The sequence below is a fragment of the Convolutriloba macropyga genome, chromosome 12, assembly GCF_964194025.1.
Source record: "Convolutriloba macropyga chromosome 12, txConMacr16.3, whole genome shotgun sequence".
NCBI classification, from domain to species: Eukaryota; Metazoa; Xenacoelomorpha; order Acoela; family Convolutidae; genus Convolutriloba; species Convolutriloba macropyga.
The window spans coordinates 54,519,636-54,536,493 of NC_134479.1; the positions used below are offsets into that span (position 1 = coordinate 54,519,636).

The following is a 16,858-nucleotide window of genomic DNA, read 5'->3' on the forward strand; positions in this document are numbered from 1 at the left end:
ATGACGGACTGAGAATTATTTGTTATCAGTTACGGCTATCATAAAATGCCACTAATGTGAACCTTCGATGACCATATTAAGATGACGAGAGCTCAGTTATTATGAAAAACTCAATTATAAACATTTAAGTAAAACAGCATTTTTTTGCAAAGCGTTTACGTACGCGAAATCTGGATTTTATCGCTGCCATAATGAACGCTTTTTTGTTTGTTTTTAATAAGCCGTAGCTTTCAATACATGTAATGCTGTCATCATTTTAGCTAACTTCATCCAATTGGTAAAAAAACGCAGCTAATTGTTAAACGGCTCATTGATTAAGTTGTGATGTTGTTAAAATCGGTCTTAGATTGATAATATCAAAAATAAAGTACTTCGAATATCAATACCAACAAAATAATGTTTCCGAGAGATTTTTGTGGACTCTGGACTGAATGAGAATGTTCAACAGCTTTTTTTGAAGAAAAAATTAAATTTAAAAAAAAAAGGCGAACAACAAGTCAGCCGACGATCCTTTTTAAAATGAAAATTACAAAAAATTCGCGGTGGTTCGTGGTAAATGTTTTCTTATTTTTAATACGAAACCGGTTAGCTGTGTCTAGACAAATAAATAATTTTCCTGCTCCAACTTTTTGCTTTCATTTGTGCTCATCCAGTTTTATTTTTCGTTTTTTTTCTATAGCTTTAAAAAATTGACGACAGATAGGATTTCTGAGTAAAACATCCTACATCACTTTAAAGTTCTATTTGTTTTCAAATGAAAAGAGAAATAGGAAACACCTCAAAACTTGGTGAAGCTGACAAAGTTTTGCATAATGCTCAAGCGCAATTACAAGTTTTCCCCTATCCGTATTCGTTTTTGAGACTGAGACTGAAATAGTTTTAGATTTTTCTAATGCTGTTAAGAGTACTCAGACTTGAGTCTTAGAGCCTGACAACCAGAGCAGTACACATCGAAGTCACACAGTCATTGGACAACGAGCCATGTCTAGCTGCTGTGACAAGGTTCATTGCAAGACGTGGCTACCAGAAGACCATCATCAGCGACAACGGCACGAACTTCGTTGGAGCAGCCATGGAACTGAAAGCATTCATGGACGAATGGGACAAAGATAAGATTGAGAGTGGTTTAGCACAGAAAAAGGTTTTTTGGTAATTCAATCCTCCCGGAGCTCCTCACTCTGGTGGAATCTGGGAAAGATTGATTGGAAAGTTGCAAGAAAGTCATGATTGGAATCTTGGACAACAGAAGCGTCACCGACGAGGTGCTCAGCACAACAATGTGTCTTGTGGAACAAACACTCGACGCAAGACCCCTGACAGCTGTAAGTGATGACCCTGAAGATCTGACGGCACTCACACCAAATCATTTCTTGCAAGGACGAGAGAACACAAGTGCACCATTCATGCCATCCAGTGAACGCTATAATGACCTGAAAAAATCTTTCAAAACGGCTCAAGCATATGCCGACATGATCTGGAAAAGATGGACTCGCGAATATCTGCCACAATGGAACCAGAGATTGAAGTGGTCAAAAGAACATGTGCGGAACCTGAAAGAAGGCGAGTTAGTGTGGCTAGTAGATGACTCTGTGAAACACTGTGAATAAAAATATGGACGAATCATTGAGATCTTGACTGGCAACGGTGGAGTTGTGAGATCAGCGAGAGTCAAAACGGCACATGGAGAGCTAAACCGGCCAGTCGTGAATTTAGCGCCAGTTTTCTAAGAGGGTGTTTCCGAGATCGAAAACAGGGCCGGGAATGTTGGCGCCACTTCAAATCAGCTACAAAAGCCATCAGATAGCAAGAAATAACGTTTGAAACTGAAAAAACTTAGAATTTGTCAAAACTCAAAAATGGTCAAAACTGAAAACTTTTACAAGTTGGGACCAAAAATCTGTACACCCCCGATTTTTGGAAGGCAAAACCTGAGCAATCCGAGGTTATGCAACACGGTTAGGGTTACCTCTAAGCTACCCATGGACCCAACGAAAGTTATTGCATCAGACCTACAAGTGTGGCTATTGGCACTTATTTGGTGCAAAATTGGCTTTTATGGCTTTTATTTGCTTTTATTTTGGATTTTATCGCTGTCATAATGAACGCTTTTTTGTTTGTTTTTATTAAACCGTAGCTTTCAATACATGTAATGTTATCATCATTTCGGCTAACTTCATCCGTTTGGTAAAAAAACGTAGCTAATGGTTAAACGGCTCATTGATTAAGTTGCGATGTTGTTAAAATCGGTCTTAGATTGATAATATCAACCATATAGTACTTCGAATATCAATACCAACAAAATAATGTTTCCGAGAGCTTTTTGTGGACTCTGGACTGACTGAGAATGTTCAACAGCTTTTTTTGATGAAAAAATTAAATTTAATAAAAAAAGCGAACAACAAGTCAGCCGACGATCCTTTTTAAAATGAAAATTTTAAAAAATTCGCGGTGGTTCGTGGTAAATGTTTTCTTATTATTAATACGAAACCGGTTAGCTGTGTCTAGACAAATAAATAATTTTCCTGCTCCAACTTTTTTGCTCTCATTTGTGCTCATACAGTTTTATTTTTCATTTTTTTCTATTGCTTTAAAAAATTGACGACAGATAGGATTTCTGAGTAAAACATCCTACATCACTCCAAAGTTCTATTTGTTTTCAAATAAAAAGAGAAATAGGAAACATCTCAAAACTTGGTGAAGCTGACAAACTTTTGCATAATGCTCAAGCGCATTTACAAATTTTCCCCTATCCGTATTCGTTTTTGAGACTGAGGCTGAAATAGTTTTAGTTTTTTCTAATGGTGTTAAGAATACCAAGACTTGAGTCTTAGAGCCTTTCAGCGCTAAAAAAATGTATTTCGATCAGGAGAACCGAACTCACTTCTGCATCGCTTGCATATCAAGAGTATTTTGAATTTATTTATGCTTAGTTCTTTTCTTTATGATAATATCGATGTCAAGGAGCTCTCCCAGCCTAAATTTCAGCCGCAAATTCTGAAAAGTACACATGCACCGAAATGAAGACTGAGCGAAAAAAGTAATGCTTCTGTAACTTATATCTGGGCTAAATACTATAGTAAGGTACAAGATCCTTAAAATTAGGCTAGCTTGTTGTTGGCGCCACTTCAAATCAGCTACAAAAGCCATCAGATAGCAAGAACTAACGTTTGAAACTGAAAAAACTGAAATGGTCAAAACTGAAAATTTTTACAAATTGGGACCAAAAATCTGTACAACCCCCCGATTTTTGGAAGGCAAAAACCGAGCAACCCGAGGTTACGGACGGTTAGGGTTACATCTAAGCTACTCATGGACCCAACGAACGTTTTTGCATCAGACCCACAAGTGTGGCTATTAGCACTTAAAATGTGCAAAATTGGCATTTTTCAATATTTTGTTATTTATTGTTAAATTTCCTATGTTGTTTTCTTTATGATACTCTAGGTGACCATTAAATGACAAATATTCGAGGCATTCACAGCCACGTAATAAACATCCGTGCTTATGTCAATAAAAGTAAATATTGCAGTAATTTGGCATTTACTATGTAAACAATGACCTGAATCATTTTCTTGGTTAACCAATCAGAAACCAGCAGTGATGATGTTGTAAATGATGAATATTTGATTATTTACTTTAACCCAATTGTTTGAATAGTGAAACTGAATTGTCTTTAGAACCATTAGAAACTGTTACCAAGGGCAGTTGGCTCTCAGATTAGACTAAAATTTGATTCTTTAACAACTTTAGTCTTTTTGCTAAGTTTTGCTAGATCTTAAGATCTTTCGAGTTTTATGTTAGTTGAGCTTACTTGATGAGAAGTTAGCAACGATACTAGCTACTGGCTGAAGCCTTACAAACTTCAGCACAAGATTGAACATAGGTTGTCACTTAGGATTTTCTTAACTTCAATCAACAAAATTAAATTTACAGTCCTTTAATACGTCCGAGCGACTAATTATTTCTGCGAGATTGTTAGTCAATCGAACCCTGTGAAGAACCAGGCCGGGATAAAACTCGAGAACGAGGCTGTGATATATCGGTTCTACTGAGATTCTTGAGCAGCCGCAACATTTGGTTCGCCGACCCGGACAACAACAACAGCACTGACACGAACAGCAACGAATCTTCGATTCGACCTGGTGGACCAAAACACAATCAGCAACGATGGCCAGCAAGAGCCCCAATAGACACTGGAAGACAGCTGATTGGAAGGCGAGTGGTCAACTCAAGACGTTAGAGAACGAGCAAGCTGACCTACTCAAGTCCTTCTCCAGACACCTCCACGAGCTAGAAGTTTACCTGACACGAAACAAAACAATGACGGCCGAAGGTGCTATCGATGTTTCTTCGAGACGTTCGACAACTTGGAAGACAACCGACAACAGCAGAGGTGACTATTAAAACCAAAGTATTTTGAAAACTTTGACAATGACACCAAGCGTATGTTAGACGAAAAGAGAAAAGTTTTGCGATGGGTAGTGGACAAAGTACCAGATCTCCAGGACATTGAATATTGTCGCGCGGTAGTCGTCGACTACCCGAAAGATACATTGCAAGAGTACAAATTCTTGGAAGATTCTGTTCCAATCGAGAACGAATTGTTGAAACTCGAGAAATTGAGAGCAGAAAATTTAAGCGACTCCGAAAAACAGACACTGTGTAATCAGGCAGAACGGTTATTAGAAAAGCTAGATAAAATTTTTGCAGAATCTCTTCAAATAGGGAAGACAAAAGCTTGTCCCCAAGGTTTAGCGAATTTCAGTAATGCTAGAAGTTACTATCGAGACCTGATAAAGCAGTACAGGCTCCGCAAGGATTGTGGAAATCAAACATCATTAGTGTCATCCACATCGGCTGTTGACAAAGACTCAAATGAAACTGTAATTCATACGGAAAATGGAGCACTAGAAAACGCTGAGGAGAACGTCGCGGTCTCTTCCAGGCATTCTGATACACAAGGAAGCAGAAAACAACCAAGTATCGCTAACTCGCGATCATCGAGAAGGCGACAGATTGAAGAAATGGAGCTCAAAAACATAAGATCTCAGACAGAAACAGAGCAACGACTGCGAGAGCGGCAGTTGGAGTTGGAGAAGGAGCGTGAGGAAATAGAATTTCGCCGACAGCAAGAAGAGTTACGTTTACAACAGCAACAACAACAACAGCAACAAGATTAAGAGTTACGTCTAAAGATGCAACGAAACGAAGACCAACTGCGTCTTCAACAGCATGAGCGAGCCCTTGAAAACGAAAGAAAGAAAGCAGAGGAAGACGAAGAACAAAGACGTCTAAAACTTGAGCTGACCAAAGGAAGCTCAAGAGCATCTGGATCAGTGGCAGATGAGATAGAAAGTGTTGGATCAAAACGAAATCATGAAAAAAAACCAGCCGGGTGGGCAGAGTCAGTGGCTCAACAGTCTGTCCCTAGACGGCCACTATCTCCAAATGTTGTTATCGACCCTCCAACGAATGTCACACAGGAAAGAAATGACAAACGTTTCAGCACCTACCCGAAAAGTACCCCGCTGTTCCAACCGGGTGAAGGAATTTTATCAACGCAACTGACTGAACCGAGCATTCTAAAGAAACCAAAAATCCGTAAACCAATTGGAGTAATGGACACACCAGCGCCGCCGTTGACAAGGACGACGTTTCAGCAGCAGGGAACGTCAGCAGTTCAAGACAGAAACAGGAGTCCCATTAACAGTTCAAAACAGTTTTGCCTAAAACTTTCGAAACAGTTCTGCCGAGAGCAGAAACAGAAGCACAATCAATCAAACCACTCCCCAAGTAATTTACCAACCAGTTCCAAGCAGTGGTGCCAGTGGCTTTCCACAACTAAAACTGACTTAGTTTTCAGGAGACCCCCTGGAATGGTCAGAATGGTCAGGTATTTTTGATGTTGTTGTTCATCAAAAGCCAATCAGCGATACGGAAAAGATGCAATACCTGAAAACCAGTCTCACGGGTCAAGCGAAAGCAGCAATATTGGGAATGGGATTCAGCTCACAATCATACTATCATGCTTGGAATATACTCTGTGCGAAGTATGGCAGATCAGATATCATAGTCAGTGCACAATTCAAGAAAATACATACTCATCCTCCAATTCGGCACGACGATTCCACGAGCATCGTCAAGTTTGCAAATGTGGTTACAAATGTGGTGATCACCTTGACTCAAATTGGATACACATCAGACCTAGAAGCCGAAGCAGGGCTTAGTTCAACAACGAGAAAAGTTTCTCCGCAACTGAGAGAACAGTGGTTGCAGTATATGCAAGATCGTCGACGACTGAGAGGCAACCTGATTATTTTCAAAGAGTGGCTGGCCTCCAAAGCTGTAATTCATGAGAACTTGTTAGCACAGACAAACTCGTCGTTTGACAGAAACAAAGTTCAGAGCCGTGATAAACCGAAGACGAGTGTTTTTGCTTCAAACTCTGAAGAGTCAAGCAAACCCAAGAATTTTGATTGTCCCTTCAAAGACAGACAACACCCGGACAACACGTTTGGATTTGTGAAAAGTTCAAATCGAAGAAATTAAATGAACGACGAGAGAAAGTCCAGAAGTTCGAACTGTGTTTCAATTGTTTGAGACCAGCTCACATGTCGAAGGACTGGGAAAAAAAGGACATGCAGTGTACCGAGCTGTGGAAGGCGACACAACAGGCTTTTGCACAGCGATCTACCGAAGAAGGAAACTTCAAAGAATGTCTCAGATACTACAACGGCAGTAGCAACTAACATCGCCCAAGGAGGACTCCCAGTGGTGCGAATCAAGCTGACAAACAGAGACTTAAGCCTAAATGTACAAGCAATGTGTGATTCGGGATCTTCAGTCTCAATTGTGGACAAATCAGTGGTGTCAACACTCCAACTCCAAGGCCGAAAACCGTCCTTATCAGTAGCAGTGATCCATGACTCACAAGATGTCAAGACTGAAATAGTGCCGATAGCTGTTTCAGCGCATGAGAAGTCTCAACCATTGACAACAGTACAATTCTATGTGCACGAGAAACTGCAGTTGGGAGACCAGATTCTGGATCTGCAAGAGTTGAAAGACCGCTACCCACATTTGAGGAATTTGCCAAATCAGAACTACAATCTAAACGAGGTTCAAGTGATTCTTGGACAAGATTGTTACAACATTCATCACCCTTTTGAGTTCAAGAAGTCGGAAGACAAAACTGCACCATGGTCAGTGAAATCAAAAGTTGGTAGAGCCTTAAGTGGACCCGTACCAGCGAAGCAAGCAGCAACTCTTGCAACCACAGCAACATCAATTGCAGATGACAAATTGGCAAACCAGTTGAATAAGTGGTGGGATATCGAGTCCTACGCATCAAAGTGCGATGTCACAAGTCATTCAAAAGACGAACAACGAGCAATCAGGACATTGGAACAAACGACCCGATTCAACGGTGAAGGATACGAATTTGGACTTCTGTGGCGAGAGGAAGAAGTGAGGTTGCCGAACAACTTCTACTCTGCAATGGGACAGCTCAAGCCCTAGAACGACGCCTACAGAAAAACGAGGCGCTACGAAAGCGCTATCGGGAAACCATTGACACGGATGTCAACGCTAGATACGTTCGGAAAGTTGATCAAACAGAACTCATTGAAACCCGAAACAGGCTACAATGGTATTTGCCACATCGTCGCGTCATAAACCCGAACAAACCAGTAAAAGTCAGAAGAGTGTGCAACGCAGCAGCAACGTAACAAGGTGTAGCCCTGAGCGATAAATTTCTATCTGGACGAGAACTGCTGCAGAGTCTGATCGGAATCGTTTTTCGCTTCCGAGAACACCAAATAGCTTTATCAGCCGACATAGAAGCAATGTTTCTTCAAGTTGCTGTCCCAAACAATGACAGCCGATGTTTACGATTTCTCTGGAGAGAAGATCCAGAGCAGAGAATAGAAGTCTATGAGTATACACGCCAAGTTTTTGGGGCGAAAAGTTTGCCGACTTGTTTAAATTACGCTTTGCACCAAGTGGCGAAACATAATGCAGTCAACGCCGAAAGCCTCGTCAGAAGGTTCAGTGAAACTTCTACATGGAAGACTCCCTAAAGTCAGTCAGAACCCGTCAAGAAGCAATCGAAATCTACCAGAAAGTCAGAGACATCCTCATCAAAGGTGGATTCATATTGAAGAAATGGATAACAAGTGATGATGAAGTCAAGTCACAAATCCCAGAGGCAGACAGATCAATGATAGTTGTGAAGACTTTCGAAGCAGAACCACAATGATCTTCAACCCTAGAACTCAACTGTAATTTGGACACAGACAGTCTCATTGTTTGTCGTGGAAATGAGCAAGAAATTCCGGCAAAAATAACTCAGAGAATTGTCCAATCGTTTGTCTCAGCAGTGTCCGACCCGCTGGGAATATGTTGACCCTTCACGATAAGAATGCGGTTCTTACTCAAAAGCTTTTGGGCAGCAATGGGACAAGTATGGGACAAAGAGTTGTCAGCAGAACACTCAAAACTGTTCGGTGATTGGTGCTCTGAGTTGAGAGAAATAAGAACGATGTCAATAAACCGACTTTTTTTTGAAAATGGATGCACAAACCTGAGACTTCACATCTTTACCGTTGCATCAGAGGAAGCAATGTGCATTGTGACATATCTGCAAGATGAAGCCACAATAAAACTGACATATGTAATAGGGAAATGTTTTGTGGCACCCATCGGACATTTGACAATAACGAAGTTAGAACTCCAAGCCGCAGTTTACTGAGTTCGTCTTAGAAAGCAGATGCTCAATGAACATGATGTCAGAATTGAAAAAATCTATCATTGCACCGACTCATCAACAGTTATACAGTGGCTACAAGCAGCGCTCAAGAAAAAACAAGTGTTCGTTGCGATTAGAACAGCGGAAATACTGGAAAACTCATCGATGGATTAATGGAGAAACGTTAAAGGTGTCGAAAACCTTGGCGACGTCGGAACCCGAGGAATGTCCATCGAAGGCCTCAAGGAGTCCGTATGGCTAAACAGGGCGGCATGGCTCCAGGCAGATGAAGAAAAGTGGCCAAAGCCGTGTTACCAAGAGAACGAACTCGATCCCGAGCAAGCTACCAGTACTGTAGCCACAGAAAATAATCTAGAACAGCTATTTGACTGGAGACGATACAGTCGCTTCAACCGAATCAGAAACTTCATTGCCTACTGCATGAGGTTCAAGACGAAGCAGAAAGGACTCCGCAAAGCAGACAAAATTCATCAAGCAGAGCAAATACTGTTTCGATTTGATCAAACCGAAAGCGTCCCGAATGTTTCGAAGTCTATAGCAAACAGCAAAGAAATCTCCAAAACATTAAACATTGCCAAATTGTCACCCTTCATAGAGGAAGATGGAACAATTAGAGTGAAAGGCCGACTGAAGCATTCAAACCTTGACTACAATGCAAAACATCCGATATTGTTAACAGTAAAACATCCAGTTGTACAACTTCTGCTGGAGAAAGCACATCGAGACAACCTAATTGAGGGCACAGAATATGTGAGAAACATGCTTCAACAAGCGTACGGGATCATCGGATTAAGAAATGGTAAATTAAAAGGAAAATTAAGGAAAATCAAGTCGATTTGTATCAAATGCAGACACGGAAACGCCAACCCAATTCACCCACCGATGGCAGATCTACACAGAGAACGGCTTGACGAACATGTGTTCCCATTCAACCATACCGGGTTCGACTACTTCGGACCCTTTGAAGTGGGATTCCTACGACGTACCTTGAAGAGATGGTGCTGCCTCTTCACTTGCCTGACAACCAGAGCAGTACACATCGAAGTCACACAGTCATTGGACAACGAGTCATGTCTAGCTGCTGTGACAAGTTAGGTTCATTGCAAGACGTGGCTACCCAAAAATCATCATCAGCGACAACGGCAAAAACTTCGTCGGAGCAGCCAAAGAACTGAAAGCATTCATGGACGAATGGGACAAAGATAAGATTAAGAGTGGTTTAGCACAGAAAAAGATTTTTTGGAAATTCAATCCTCCCGGAGCTCCTCACTTTGGTGGAATCTGGGAAAGACTGGTTCAAAGTTGCAAGAAAGTCATGATTCGAATCTTGGACAACAGAAGCGTCACCGACGAGGTGCTCAGCACAACAATGTGTCTTGTGGAATAAACACTCAACGCAAGACCCCTGATAGCAGTAAGTGATGACCCTGAAGATTTGACGGCACTCAAACCAAATCATTTCTTGCAAGGACGAGAGAACACGAGTGCATCATTCATGCTATCCAGTGAACGCTATAATGACCTGAAAAAAAATCTTTCAGAACGGCTCAAGCATATGCCGACTTGATCTGGAAAAGATGGACTCGCGAATATCTTCCACAATGAAACCAGAGATTGAAGTGGTCAAAAGAACATGTGCGGAACCTCAAAGAAGGCGAGTTAGTGTGGCTAGTAGATGGTTCTGTGAAACGCTGTGAAGACAAATTGGGCGAATCATTGAGATCTTCACTGGCAACGGTGGAGTTGTGAGATCAGCGAGAGTCAAAACGGCACATGGAGAGCAAAACCGGCCAGTCGTGAAGTTAGTGCCAGTATTCTAAGATGGTGTTTCAGAGATCGAAAACAGGGCCGGCGATGTTGGCGCCACTTCAAATCAGCTTCAAAAGCCATCAGATAGCAAGAAATAACGTTTGAAAATAAAAAAAAACTTAGAATTTGTCAAAACTCAAAAATGGTCAAAACTGAAAATTTTTACAAGTTGGGACCAAAAATCTGTACACCCCCAATTTTTGGAAGGCAAAACCCGAGCAACCCAGGTTATGCAACACGGTTAGGGTTACTTCTAAGCTACCCATGGACCCAACGAACGTTATTGCATCAGACCTACAAGTGTGGCTATTGGCACTTATTTGGTGCAAAATTGGCTTTTTTTGGATATTTTGTCATTTATTGTTAAGTTTCTTAGGTTTTTTATGTCATGATACTCAGGTGACCATTAGAGGTCAAATACCGTATATTCGAGGCATTCACAGCCACGTAAAAACCATCCGTTCTTATGTCAATAAAGGTAAATATTGCAGTAATTTGGCATTTACTATGTAAACAATGACCTGAATCATTTTCCTGTTAACCAATCAGAAACCAGTAGTGATGATGTTATAAATGATAAATATTTGATTATTTACTTTAACCTAATTGTTTGAATAGTGAAACTGGATTGTATTTAGAACCATTAGAAACTGTTACCAAGAGCAGTTGGCTCTCAGATTAGACTAAAATTTGATTCTTTAACAACTTTAGTCTTTTTGCTATGTTTTGCTAGATCTTAAGATCTTGCGAGTTTCAAGTTAGTTGAGCTTACTTGACAAGAATTTAGCAACAATACTAGCTACTGGTTGAAGCCTTACAAACTTCAGCACGAGATTGAACATAGATTATCACTTAGGATTTTCTTAACTTCAATCAACAAAATTAAAGTTACAGTCCTTTAATACGTCCGAGCGACTAATTAAATCTGCGAGATTGTTAGTCAATTGAAACCTGTGAAGAATCAGTCCGGCGTAAAACTCGAGAAAGCCGTTTACCTAAACTGTAAACGGCATTAAAAAATATATCAACTAGTACACTTTACGAGCTCAAAGCTAATATCAAGAAGCTCTACTTTCATGTTCAAACAACCTTTTTTTGTTGTTCAAAACTCTGGTCGGCATAATTTGAGTTTTTAACTACCAAAGGATGCGACGCGTTGCTTGAATTTATTTTCTTGGTTCCCCCATCCTGTTGACAAAAGTTTTTTGTTATGTAGAGATTCCAAATTGGTTTTACATGGAACATCTATCATTATATAATAGACATAGCGAGAGGATTTGAAGACCTTTTTTGAGAAATGACTGACCCTATGAAAAACCATTGAATTTATATTAGCTGTTAGCCAACATATCAAAAATGAAGAAGATATTCTTGAAGTCAAATTATACAGGTACTAGTCAAAACCTAACTAAGAAAATAAGAGCTTTTTGGTGATTTTTCAAACGTTATAAGCTATTATTTCAACACAATGGTGTAAAGATGAACAAGATGCCAAAAAACACAATTTTTTTTTTGAATACTCTAAAATTAGGCTCAAACTTATGTTTATTACTCAAAACTCCATAATGCGATCCAAACTAATGTACAAGAACCACTGGAGCCAACTGATTTCTTCTAAAATTTTGTGGCCAATGTCCAAAAAAATGATTATAACTCGATTTTGGCGGTCTAAGCTTGATTATGGTGGGCCTTTTCCCGAGCCTCATTTTAAGATTAGAGTTGTAAGCGCAAGAAGAAACAATTGATATTAAGCTAATTTAGTTTAATTTTGCATAATATTACCCATTTTCCCGGATACACAATATAATTACAGAAAAAAATTACAGAAGATTGTTTTCAGAAAAGTCCCTCTCAATTCTCTATTGCGGACAAGGAAAATAAATAGTGTTTTTGCGCTTACCCATAGCGCTGTTCACGAGAACAATTATATTTTTAACATCGGTTTCAGGAAATTATCTAAAAAAAAGTAATAACGTTATAGGCTAATTACACGCTCAAAATATTTTAATTTAGCCTGTTTGGATATTGGTCACATTGTGAAGCTAGTTTAGATAAAACTTTCAAAAATCCTAAAATGTCTCTTAATGAATTAATTTACCTCGCTCGCAGAGTTTTTTCGGTATCACATTCTCTCGAGAACTGTGATAAAACTGATCACCCTCTTTTGAGTTTACTTTCCAATTTTGCTCAAAAGTCAAATCAATCCTATTTTTTGCGCGTTTAACTACAAGATTCACATTCACGGCAAATTAATTTTCCAATGATCACACCTGAAAAACTTGTTGTCTAGTCTTGAAACTGAAAATCATTTAACGTGAGAGCGCAACGAAATGGCAAAAACGTTACATGATAAGCTTTCTCAACTAGATTCTGAAAGATCTTCCAAGATAACCACTTGGTCAAACTAGGGATTTTATTCTTAGAGAATAGATATTTTTGATGAGCAGCCCAGAAAAAATCCGTGTTCTTTTCTTTTTTTTTCATTTTGATAGGAATCATTGGTTTTCCGTTCGAACTTTGTTTTTTGCTGAAATTCGGCCAACTTACTTTTCGGCAAACCCAAACAATTTCCTAAAAAATAAATACCTTGACAAGTAAACCTTGACAAATGTTGGCTGTGCATTTTTCTTTGTTGAAATATTCTACATTTGTGATTCATTCTGTGACATAATAGTCAAATTTAGCCACACCCCTCTTTCGTATTTTTTAAGAATACAATTGACTCGAAGGGGCAAATTCTATTCCCAATAAATGCACTATGCGAAAAATTAAACAAGCTTAAGATTATTTCTAAAACTTATGAGACTTTTAAGATTAAATCTTAAACTTCTAAGACTTTTAACTATGTTAGGGCACCACTGAAAAGCGCTGAAACTAAGAGGGATCAACGCAAGGGAAACCTTAAAGTATGTGGAATCAACGCCAGAAATCTTTAATTGTGTAAGATGGTGCCAGTAAAAGTTGTTTTTTTAATTATTACTTTGAAAAACGCTCAGGTTGCGTAAATTCAACGTTAGAAAACGCTACTCTATCTAAAAACAACCCGGGTTGCGACTTTTTAGTAGTCATAGAAGAATAATATTTGATATGCAAAACATAACGTAAACATAAATATTGCGATCCTTGTATAACTACTAAGAAATCATACAAGATCCTTGTATGATTACCAAGAAATCATATATGAACCTAGTACGACTAACAGAAATCATACACTATTTTTCATAAACCATTTTACCATTTATGTTTTTTTTTAATTTTATTTGGTAAGGCATCACCAATGTGATTACACGGCGTCACTTTGTGATCCCCCAAAAAACCTTAACGTAAAAAATCAATGGCAAAATTGGGCAATAAATAAAAGAGTAAGTCCAAATATATAACTAAAGTTTTCATGTTCTCTGAAGCCATTTGATACCTATAAATTCTCTATTATTAGAAACATTAAAAAACATCGTATTGCGTCATATTTGTTTTGTGAATATGTTCAAATTGCACAGTTATTCGTTTAGCTTACAGAAAGAATCAAATTTGTTGATTGCAATTGCAATATAATACTTTTATTTGTCCTCTGACTACATTATGCAAGAAATTGTGGCACCAGTTAAATTTTCATATGTCATATATGACCTTGCATTATTTGCAAGAAATTTTTCTCACTTCGAAGAAAAATGAATTTTATACAAGTTTTAAGATCGCTTTAAATGCTTCATAGTTCTATAGCTTTATATACTTTATGCGCTTTATAGCTTTATATGATCGCTCTTTGACGACCAAGAGACCACACCAATCACATATGACCTAGTATGACTACTGAGAAGTTTATATATTGTGCAACTCCGGAACCCGGAACGCAAAAACACAGTGACACTTTGTTTTCGTTGCATTTAGCGGTAAATTTACAAATTGATTCGCATATACATTGATAATCTTTTGTGTATCTTTTGGTTTAGTGCGTTTTAAAGGCCAAAAACTCAGCCTCTTGAGAACTTTACACAACCCGCAGCAAATAGGCCGAAGTAAACAATATCTTTTAGAGTATTTTGGGCATGTTGCAAATTTTTTCTGGTTTCTAATTTTGTTACTTTTTTTTGGGTGGGGGGGGGGGGGGGGGAGAGGGTTTGGGGGGGGGGTTGCAAAATCTCTAACTTCATGTGAAATTCTATCGTACGTTTGTTTGAGTTTCATAGCTTCACCGAGATTTTGTAAATTGATGCAACCAAAAGTTTTTTTAGCAGCAAAACATAAAAGAACCCGAAGAATTTTTTGTTATAAAATGTTTTGTATTATCATTTTTTCACTACTGTCTCTTTTATTAAAATTATTGGTTGAAAAAAGAGTTCTCCTATTTGTCAAAAATACAACCACGTGGAGTTTTTTGACGTACAAAACGCGTATGGAGAAATACGAAAACCTAGAAGGAAAGTCATATCGAAAAGTAATTATTCAGGGTTTATTTTATATCCAATGTTAACTCGAGTTGTTTGGTAAACTTTATGACAGATGATGACCATTCTTCTAAAATTTTCCAGATAATTGAATGACATTATTGTTATGGGTGAGATAAAAACGATGTATTTTTCTTACATCAGCGCCTATTTCTGTTCATTGAAAAAAAAAGTACGGATTAAGTAACAAAGATAAAATTTAACCCTTTTTACAGACAACAAATTTAACACCCTTATGTATTTTTACAGTAGGGTTTTAAAAATTTGGTGCGTGAAAGAACAGTTTTTTCTGATTGAAATGATTGCAATTCATAAAATAATGAGCAGAAATCTTCTGAAGTAAAACACCTAACCTTTTCTGCTTTGTTTACAGATGAAATTGTCATTTGTACAGAAAAATAAAATAGCAATAGATAAAAATATGTGAATGGAAAATATAAAATGTTGTCTAACTTTTTCCCAATTTCTACAGTTTGCCACACTTTATCTGATAACCTCTCCGATGTTTTTTGTAATCTCTCTGAAATTTTTACAATTTTTGTGCCCTTATGTCATTATTTGGAGTTTATGAGACAGAAAAAAACATTCAACTCTATTGGATAACTTTCATAATTCTCCCGCAAATTTTTGAAAAAAACCTACTCTAGCTTTTTGTTGAAACAGTTTTTTTCTAACTAAATCCAAAGGTGTGGTGAATATGCAACGCTCACTGAGATTTAAATTGAACAAAAACAAGTTTTGGAAATTTTTCAGATCTTCGAATCTCAAAAAAGGTGACAGTTTTCTTAACATTTTTGTAATTTAAAACATATTTTGAATACTTTGAACATAATTCAAACCAATTGAATTCCATTTCCACATTTTCTCTACACTAGGTCATATAATTTCAAGGTTGCTTCAAATTTTGTCTGTTTTTTGCTAGATTCAAAAGTTAACCTTTCCTCAAAACAACTTTTTTTTTTGGCAAAAATCGAGCAGTCTCTGACCTTTGTAATAGGTTTTGAAATTTCAAAAATTTCTAGAAAGAAATTAATTCACCGTGTGGTTTTGCGAAAAAATCCTGTCGAAAAACTCTTTTGATTTTATTTTCAGCATCAGTTGTATTTATAAGTTGAGGTATAAATTTTTAGCAATTTGTACATTTTATAGTCTTATTTAATTTGTACAGAAAATTAAAAATGCAATAGATGGGAACATCAACCTACAAGACATAAAAGACACAGTTTTCAACAAGAGTTTTTGCTAAATCTTTTGACAATGGGGAAACGTGCCAATTGCTCCAAGACACTCTCATACAAAAATATATTCAAGACTTCAAGGATAGTTTCAACAAAAAAGCTGCAGTTGTATTTTTTGGAGCATTAAGAAAATTAACAAAAAGTGTCGAATGATAAAATGTTTACCCATCTCGTAAAGTCCAATTAATGACATAAGGGCAAAAATAGTAAAAGCATCAGAAAGATTTCCAAAAAATGTTGATAAGGGGGAGGAACCAGTAAAAGAATTGGACAAAAATTGTTCAAATTTTTATTTTTCTTCGTTTTTTTCATAATTTCTTTAAAAATCTGTATGTAGTTGAAAATCCAGGATAAATCAACTTTAAACGAAACAAACAACTGGTTAAAAAAAGAAGCTGTCAAAGGAATTGCCAGTTAATGTTAGTAAGCGCTCCTGCGTTTTCGTAGATTAAAGCGAGAAAAGCATATGCAATGTCAGTATAGCTCATGTCCTAGCTAAGTATTAATGATTTTACCATATTTTCAACAAAAATCATGCATCGTGCTAAAAAATTTGTTTTGCTTACAATAAAAAGCAATCCAGGTGAATGATTTATATA

At 37.8% G+C, this 16,858-nt stretch overlaps 1 protein-coding gene across 2 annotated transcripts in view; it reads right to left on the bottom strand.

The window, feature by feature from the left end:
- LOC142351008 (transcription initiation factor TFIID subunit 8-like) overlaps positions 1–16,858 on the bottom strand; it is a 158,814-nt gene that overhangs the window by 129,474 nt on the left and 12,482 nt on the right. The gene's annotated exons all lie outside the window — the stretch shown is intronic.